A 10,066-nucleotide genomic window follows, 5' to 3' on the forward strand; every position below is an offset into this window, starting at 1 on the left:
TTAACCAACTCCTGGGTGGTTTTTTCAAAAAGAGTATAGTGTAAACCAATGATTTAACCAACTCCTAGATGGTTGAGTAGTTCGATAATAACTTTTAAGTGTATTATTCAAGAGTATCTAAGTTCGAGTCCTTCCTTGGTTACTAATAGGGGTTGTCACTGAAGCTCTTACTCGACTGATGATTCCAGAGTCTCAAGTAATTAGTTGAAGTATGCATAAGTTGGCCGGACACCTTCGATCATTGAAAAAAATATATAAATATATATAATCTTGTAAACACCAGAAAAGCCTATATAAAGCCTACTGGGCCTTATATGGGCTTTCTAGTTCAGTGGAATATGGTCTTTATGTGGGCTTAACAAATTTGAATTATATAATGTGTTACACTATTACAAAATCGTTTTAATATTTCTTGGACACCTTTGGTAGCTTAAAAATCATACTCAAATCTTGAAGATAAACATATATCTGATTAAACAAAAAAATTCACTTTTGTTCAAGAATGAACATTTATTGATACATTTATCTTATTGATGCTTGAATGTCTTCCAGAGTTCTGCCTTTTGTTTCAGGAACAAACTTGATGGTGAAAACCATTGACAGTACACAGAATCCAGCATAAAGGAAAAATACACCTGAGATATCACAATTCACAACACCAAGTGCATCATTAATAAAGTTTGATAACATTATTCGATCGATATTTGGGTTAAAAATGACGGTGTTTCGGGGAATAGCAAGAGAGGAGTACTTACCAAATGAACTCCATTCAAAAAGAAAGATGAAAGAGTAAGATATAGCCCAAGAACCAAGCCAGTTCACCAGTGTCACCAGGCTTCCAGCTGGTCCCTTTAGATTGAGAGGGAAAATCTGAAACGAAGCACTCGGAATTAGACTCAAAGTTAACCTGAAATTGTTAAGATTATGCGAAATCCTTGTGTTACCTCAGACATTATAACCCAAGGAATGGGCCCTGTACCAACCGAAAAGAAGGCTATGTAAACCTGAAGTTGCAACAGAGGAAACATGTTAATGCACCCAAGTAACTATAGAATAAGGGAATAAGAGGAAAAATTTTACAATTCAGCTTACCATTACACCAACCAATGCAAGAACTGGAGAAACTTCAGGAGCCATGCCATGTTCCTGATATAAAAATAAGAATTCAATGAGTTAGGAAATGGATAATCAGAGTACTATTCAATAAATGTGTGATTGATTGTTACCTTCAAAAGGAAGGAAGTTCCAATAGATAAACTGCCCACGAGTAGCCAGATAAGATATCTGAAGTGGAAGTTTCAGAATAATGAGAGAATTTTCATTGTGTTTAGGACATCAATCAATCTATCAATTAACTAAAGTCTATGTGTAATGAAGATCTCAACATTGCATACCATAAAAGGGGTCTTCTGCCAGCTCTATCCATCAAGGTTGCACCGAATGCAGTGGTGAAAACCTGTAGCCGGGTAGAGAATACTTCCAACAAGGCGAGACTCCTGCGTTCAGGAATCGACTTGAAAACTTAAGCAGTACAATAATTTAACATAAAGAAAAAAAAAAAGTAACTTCACAGATAATGTGAATTCACCTGAGAGACAAATACTTGACAGCATAGTATATTATTCCTTTATTCCAATTGCTGCTGAAACACCATCAATCCAACTCCAATCGATTGCAGTTGTTCAAGAGTGAGTGAATGGAAAAGAAAAAAATATCTGACCGCATCAAATGATGTTAAATAAGAAAATCAATTCGAAGAGTTCAAACGATGCTTACGAAGACAAAAGGGATTCCTACTGTTAAACATGTCCAGTACTTTGACTTCTGGGAGTTGTCTAAGAACTGCTAAGGATTCCTGAAAAACATGAGGTAACATTTACACTATCCAATCTGCTGCAAGTACACAGATAGAATAAAACTAAAGCATAAATGGTAATAAATTGATAAATTGGAATGTATCATGTACTTGAACTCAGTCCGTCTCGAGAAATATCAACATCAGTCCCCGAAGCGTCTTTAAGCAGCTTCAGATTTTTCCTTTGACCAGCCATTGCCTGTGCCACAAGATTTAGTGTAAAATGTGCCTCAAAATTTAGGCTTAGGTTTTGACACAATCTATAGTTACATTAGATTTTGAAATGGTAGCCTAAAGTTCCTTCAATTCTAATCTTTTCAGAACTCCTATTAGTTTTGGAGCAATACTTCAAGTTCCTGAAAAAATTCTACATACACAATCAAATTAAGTCAAAATCTTACCAGCCATCTAGGGGACTCTGGGATGAAGCTGAGTCCTATTATCATAATCACGCTGGGATAAGACTGCAAACAAACAGCAGTTCCATAAGCCTTCGCAGAGTATCTGCTAATTAATCTTTGGTAACCTTATAAACATTATATGAACTTGCATATATAACTATGAGGACTATAATGTTATAATCAACCAAAAGACAATGACCATTCGACACGAATAAGAATTTTCACCAGTTACTGGAATGGGAGAGAGACAAAAGAAAAGCAGAAAATTTAAAGCATTGCATTATAAGATTCAGGTCAACCAGATAAAATGACCATACCAGTCAGAGCAAGCGGCCTCCATGATACAAATGCACCAACTGCGTATGCAAAAAGTACCCATTGTATAAAGAGCTGCAGAGTAGGTAGCGTGTTAGCGAAAGTCTAATACACAAGTTTTGCAGATCTATAATGAATTCAACCCAAATTTTGTACCTGATTTGCTGTTGCTAGTGCCCCCCTGAGGTTTTTAGGGGTGACTCAGCAATGTAAACTGGCACCTATTTGTTTTCAAGTGAGCAGAAAAGTTGGCTATGAGTTCACATTCTGGTAAATTTCTTGAATACCAAGATCAAAATTATGAATACACAAAAGCATACCGTATAAGAAATAACCCCTATTCCACATCCTGTTAAAAACTTCCAATATCTAGGTGTACAGAAGTCTATCACAAGAAACATTAAAGTGTTATATTTTAGTCATATTAAATCATTTTAGAAACAATGATAGAAATTGTAGAAGTGATACTCCACAAACCTAAGTAGATTGCAATCCATCCTACTATGCATACAATAGATGATATCCTATGGCCTGCAATGACAAAAAAACCAGCAAAATTAGAGCACGCAATAGGCAAAGATTCAAGAGAGTAACAAGGTATCAGCCTCTGTCCTACCCCTTTCGGCCAAGCCAATCAGCAAATCGTCCACTTGTGATTGCACCAACAACTGCACCAAAGTCAATATGGAGCCAAAGACTGAGTACTGCAAATGACAAAAGTTTCCCATAATTACAGCTTGGAGAGAAGTCAGCATTGTACTTCAATCATCATATGGATAAAGATGAATTAACTAGTATCAAAGTTACCTCTGAATAAGTTTGATGGAGATCCTCCATAATGCCAAATTGGGCTGGTGAGGAATATCCACCTGCAGAATCAGAAAGTTTCGTTTTTGAATCTCAATTTCGTCTAAAATCAAAGCCTAATGATAATTCACATGTGTTGAAATTGATAAAAACACTTACACATGACCCGAACTCGAATGCGCCACAAACTGCAATGAAGGGCTGAAGAGAACCATAAAAAGCTACCCTTCTGAGGTGTGCTTTTAACTTCTGATTCTTTCCTTTTGTCTACCAATGGCTCTGTTAAATTACCATTGCCATTGCTACTTCCACTATCCGTATCTTTTACTGCCCATTTCTTCTGTCTATGTCAACACACACACTGCAAACAAACAAAAACAAAGAGATCAGTTTGAAGCATTATTATCAAGAGAAATTCAGAATTCAAGAAGAATGTGCCCATTAAAGTACTCAACACCATGCAGCACTAACATATCACAAAAGAACAAGTACCCTTCTATATGCTTGGCTGGTGAGAACTCTAACAAGTCCAGGTTGAGTTTTGGACTAGAAAATCATTCAAAGTGGTTTAAAACTAAAGGGTGGATAATCATAATTGAAGGCATGAGGATAAAAAATCAATGCTCTAAGTTGGGCCACTGGATTAATTGTTTAAAATCTTTTAATGGGCAAATCGTTATCTCCTCGCCGCTCTATCGCTAGATAAGAGGTGAGTCAGTGGCAACAAAATTACATGGATCTGAGTCAATGCCTATTTTAGGCATTTTAATCTAATGAGCTTTAATAGGTAAAAAAGTCTCTTCTGTGGTAGTATAATTAAGGAAAATTAGCACAAATAATGGTGATTAAGAGTTACCGATTAAAGAAACAAAAAAGAATGGATTTTAACCACACATAATTGCCAATCATTATTTCGAAAAAGAAAATTTTAAGTGAAATATAAAAATTAAACAAGAGACTTACATGCTTCAACTCTTCAAGAAAGCTAGAATTTTAGTTTCTAGCTTGATTCTATAGAAAAAATTGAATCCATAGCAGAGATTAATGTCAAATTTGTTGCTCTCTAAATTTAACTCTGCAGAGGAAAATAATCTTTTGTTAACTAGATTAGCTTCATAATTCACATGAATTGTTATACCTTAACATATAATTAATTTCGGAATTAGAAAACTTCGGAATAAGATTAAACCCTTTTCAATACAAAGTTGAATTCAATACATATTCATTTAGTTTATCTCTATACAAAGTTGACACTATGAGTTCTCTATTAGAAGAAGGAGAAGAAGAATCAACGTATGCTCTAAGAACTGAAGAAACTGAAAAATTGGATTCTAATATTTTGACAAGTTGCTCCATTGTTGGCCTGGCGTGTAAAATTGGATGAGCACAAAGAACGGCTGTGAGGACATATTGTTCCATAATTTGAGGCAACCCCAGTTCAGGAATGTTGTCTTCAATAACATCCATTGTTCTACTCTTTAACTAGCCCCATGCCCAATCTGTCAAAAGCAGAGTCTTTCCATTTAATTTCACATGCTTTTTTTCCACTCAAAAGTTCGAGCAACAACTACTCCGTAGCTGTAAACATCACTTTTTGTGGTTAGTTTTCCATATAATGCATACTCTGGAGATACATATCCGAGAGTTCCGGCTACTCTCGTTGTCAAATGAGTCATTCCATCATGATTGATCTTGGCCAGGCCAAAATCTGCAACTTTTGGCTCGAATGTTTCATCCAAAAGTATGTTGCTGGATTTTATATCTCTGTGAATTATAGCAGGCTGCACACCATAGTGTAGATAGGCCAATCCGCGAGCTGTTCCTAGCGCGATCTTCTGACGTATAGGCCAGCTGAGTTTCTTCATTGCTGATCCGAAAAGATGGTCATAGAGGCTCCCATTGTGCAAGAGATCACAGACAATGATTCTTTGGTGACCCCCCATGGGAATTGCTGTAGTGCAATAGCCTCTCAAAGTAACAAGATTTACATGCTTAACACTTGCTATAATTTCCACCTCGTGTTTGAAGTTTGCATCACCAATTGCTGAACAGTTCTTGAACCTTTTGAATGCAACTTCGGTTCCATCTGGTAATGTCCCTTTGTAAACATTCCCATATCCTCCTTTTCCAATGATGTTCTTCCAGGAGAAATTCATTGTGGCGGATTTTATTTCCTCAATTTTGAACTTCACCAAATTGGTACCTCTACTACCTGACCCCAGGACCAAACTAGTGTCATCATTCGGAGAAATGTCGTTCTCCCTGTGAAGAGAATTATTCCTCTTCCCCTTCGATCTCCTTGTCCGAATCCAAATAAACCAAACTGCAGATAAGGCCCCCAGGATGCCAATAATACAGCCTAATACAACACCAGAAATGACAAACTTACGCCGGTTGAACCTGGATGGTTCCGAATAAAACCGAATAAAAAACAAACAACTCGCGGTTGCTCTATCAGTTGGTCCAAACTGATTAATAATACCAGCAGCATACATAGAGGGATACCCTGAACAATCTGAGACATTCACACTTTCAGAATCCTGAAGGTAAAATTCCCTGAGACTCAACAACTTACTGATACATGATCCACAAGCAAACCTGTTCTCCAGAGATTGGTTACAATGATGTCTAATCTCAAGCAATTTAGATTCAGGAATCAGGCTTTCAAACTGTGCCAGAGATGTTACATTTATGCAAGCCTCCGAAATCCATTCCGGTTGGTACCCACAAGCAGTTTTGATGTCAAAACCCTTAAGAAACTCCGAAACCAAGTCTCTGTACGCTTCCCAACAAGCCGCGGAAGTTTCAGGAGGAGGAAGAAAGTAACCATTATTTCGGAGATACTCTGAACGAACCAAACGGATAGCTTGAAGAATGCTTTGACATGGCGTCGGCATGTCGATAAACATAGGCCTTGAAGGGCCTTGGCTCATTAATCTTCTGAGAACATCAAAGTCCAATGGACAGGAGGCTTCAACAAGGCCGCCATTAGAGAATCTGTCACCATTAGAAATTGAATTACCGAACGTAGAAAATGATAAACATAATCCTGAAACAAGGAGAAAGGTTAGAAACAGTGACATTTTAGTGGGAAGATTTGACAGGATTTGAGAACCATAATAATAACTTCCTGAAAGTACTGAAGAAAAACTCAGCTCAACTGATTCCCAACATAATTGAGGTTCATATAAAACAAAGGAGACAGAGAGATTAGAGAACAGTTATCATGGTATTGTAAAACCATTAGCTAGCTCTTATTACTCACTCAAAGTCTTAGCATTGCCGCCGGTATTGGCAGTTAGTGAATCAACAGCAACCGAATCTTTGAACTGGTCTTCTTCAACAGAATTTATTAAAGGAAAGACAGAATATTCCTTATGACTAATATCATGTAGATTAATACATAATAATTATGTCAGAAAATTTTGAAGAGGGTCCCATGTTCTATTTGGTGTTATATGATTGGACATTTGCCACATGTCAAGATCACAGAGATTCAAACTCTACTAGTGGAAAGATGTTGCATAATTTGTCAAATGTGAGACTATTTCTTTCCACTACAAAAAAAAACTTTTTCAGAATGTGTCTTCTTGTGGGCTGTGGCAGGGGCATTCTCTGGAGGGATTGAACATAGAACGACTTGTCACTTACTTTCAGAACAAGTGAGGAACATGTCGTTCAATCATAAATTACATGCAATCTGCAATCATCAAAAATAACAAATGTTACCTACTTGTCGTTTAACTTCAAAACCATTACACGCCATGTCACTCTTGAAGGGCAAAATACTGCAGTCTAAGAAGGTGAAGTACTCAATTGTCAAGATAAATTCTTTTCCTCTTACATTTGAAATAAATAGGTTTGGATTTAATAACCTAAGCATTCATTTTCAACCTTAACATTCTTAATTGCCACTAAATTGTTATTTTGACCTCTTCCCTTGTGGCCGATTGACAAACTTTTTAGCCACTAGGGTTAGTTATACTCAAGGGATCCTATGTTCGAGTCGCAAGGTAGGTATCTACCATATTTGTGTAATTACCTTTATCTATTGGGTTTGCAGGGTGTCCCGTGACTCTGAGGATTAGATAGACTCTAATGTGAGCCATTGAGCTTGTAGGGTGTTCCATGACCCTAAGCAGTGGCGGATTTACTTAATGACGAGTGGGGGCCACGGCCCCCACTCAAACTTTAAAAAACTTCCGATTGTATAAATATTTATATTTAGTTGCATTTTACCCCCTATAAGACTTTGCATTTTGCCCCCACAAATTTTTTTTGTTTATTTTTTGCCCCCATCAAGTGAAATTCCTGGATCCGCCACTGACCCTAAGAATTAGACTCCAATATAGGCCATTGAGCTTGTAGGATATTCCGTGGCCTTGAGGATTAGACAGGCTCTAACGCAAGCATGGATACCTCAGTTACCTAAAAAAAAATTGTTTTTCATTTTTCCATTAGCAGATGACATGTCGCTAAATAGTAAAATACATGTACGACTTGTCATTCAAGAACTCAAATCTGATTTGTCGCTTACAGTTATGTCCGACTTCTACCCAATTCCCCTATGCTCTAAGAAAGTTACTTATCGGCCCAAGGCCCAAAGGCTTTCATTTGGTGCATGGAGTTTTAAAATATATGATAAAATAATAAAAATAATATATAATTGTTATATATGTCTTAAAATTAAAAAAATTAAAAATAAATAAATAATATTAATTTTTATAAAATTTTAGAATAAATTCTATTTATAAAATAAATAAAGTATATTTATTTTTCGCTAAATAATTGTCAATAATAAAAATATTTATTTCTTCTACCATTCCATGCCCTCCACGTGTCTTTAACCCTCACCAATCAAACATGAGGGAACAAATCTGACTTTGATTTAACAATATAAACATACCTAACAGCAAAAATTATGCTGCATTTTCAATTTTTCATGTCACCCCCATTTATTATATGTCCAAATTTCAACTTCAATTTATACCTGCCAATCTTAAACAAAATCAATTCTATAATAAGTAACCAACATCTATATACATTTAGTGAAGGATGCCTCCACAAATTAATGTATTATCACCCTTTCTTCCATCACAATTTACTTAACGGATCAAATACTAATACGATAACATTATCAAACGAATAATACGAGATTTTAGGTCACGCGCGAGGTTTGATTCATACTCATATGTCAACCACTTGGCAAAAAGATGTGGGTAATCGTGTTGACATGTTAATCTATAGTCTCATTATTGTAATATGATTTATTTATGAGTAAACGAACTTTTTCTCATCCAAGGTTTGCTTTAATGACACTTTTCCACAATTTTTTTTTCAAAATACCATTTTTTTACCCAAAGTTAATATTTCGTTACTACCTAATAGGGGTGTTCGGTTCCGAGTACCTTACATTTTTTGAAAGAATCGGAACCGACGGTTTCTTAAAATTTGGAATCGGAACCGAACCTGTAACAACGGTTTCGGTTCCGATTCCGGTTCTAGGTACCTTATAAAATTACAATGACCCCCCAAAAGTTTTTTAAATGGCAAAAAACCCCTTAAAAACTTACAAATACCCCCCCACCTGGAACTTGTTAACAAAAATAAAATTATAAATTATAAATTCAAAATTACAAACTCTATTACTTTGTAAAGATAGATTCTCAAAAGTTAAATCAATTTACTTTAAATGTTATGAAATATAAATATAAATGTATTCACATTATTTTTTCTACAAAAGTTTTTATTAACCCCCTACTCTTTAATTTTATTTTATATTAGTCTCGGTTCCCGGTTTCGGTTCCTAACTATAAGAATCGGAACTGCATAGTAACGGTTCCAAAAATTTGGAACCAAAATCTACCCGTTGATGGCCGGTTCCGGGTAGGAACCGGAACCAAATCCCGCATACCCTTCGGTTTCGGTTTCAATCGGTTCTTTTGAACACCCCTACTACCTAAAGCTAATTTCGACAGTGAAAATTCTCTCCGTCGCCATCATTTGAACCTCCAGTCTCCTCTCTACAAAACCCCTCTCACTCTAGCACTTGATTTCTCGTCAATTGTCAGTCATTGCAAAGCTAGTGTTTCCTATTCTTATCTAATTCTCGTCAAGACCCTATAAGCATGTTACAATCAATGTAATATAGTTTATTTTTGTTGTAAATGTAATATAATTCCTTGACACTATCGCTAATGTATAGTTTATTCATCAAAACATTATTTTAATTTCTATCTAAGGGAGATAGATTATGTGAATTAAAGTTTTTCATAAGATGTATTAATTTTTATTAAAAACCTTTTCGTATATGAGAATCTAAAATTGTAAAAAGGTTTACGATGTTTTTTAAGAAGTTTTGTGATACTCGTTAAGTATTTTACGACTTAATTATAGTGGGTTAAATTTAACCCTATTGTTAGATTTGCGTTATCTATATTTTATTACGTCTATCGGTTGTCTTTTATTTGCTTTTAGTTTGTCACAAATAATCTTTACGATGATAATTAAAATTAAAATTTGGAATACATAATATTATTAAATTGTAAATTCAAAATTTTGTCGTTCAATCGACACAAAAAAGCAAAAATTAAAGACAAAAAAAGAGTCATATAAAATACTTGTTATATTTAAGATGTACTTAGATGCAATGCAACGATGTGGTATTAATTTTCTTAATAGATAATTT

General features: G+C 35.4%; 2 pseudogenes; both read right to left on the reverse strand.

Moving 5' to 3' along the window:
- Window positions 1-522: 522 nt before the first annotated feature.
- LOC116123661 lies at window positions 523-3,851 on the reverse strand (annotated as a pseudogene).
- Window positions 3,852-4,572: 721 nt separating this feature from the next.
- LOC116123662 lies at window positions 4,573-6,461 on the reverse strand (annotated as a pseudogene).
- Between the last annotated feature and the right edge of the window lie 3,605 nt (window positions 6,462-10,066).

This window comes from Pistacia vera, unplaced genomic scaffold (assembly GCF_008641045.1).
Source record: "Pistacia vera cultivar Batoury unplaced genomic scaffold, PisVer_v2 Contig144, whole genome shotgun sequence".
Lineage (NCBI taxonomy): Eukaryota > Viridiplantae > Streptophyta > Magnoliopsida > Sapindales > Anacardiaceae > Pistacia > Pistacia vera.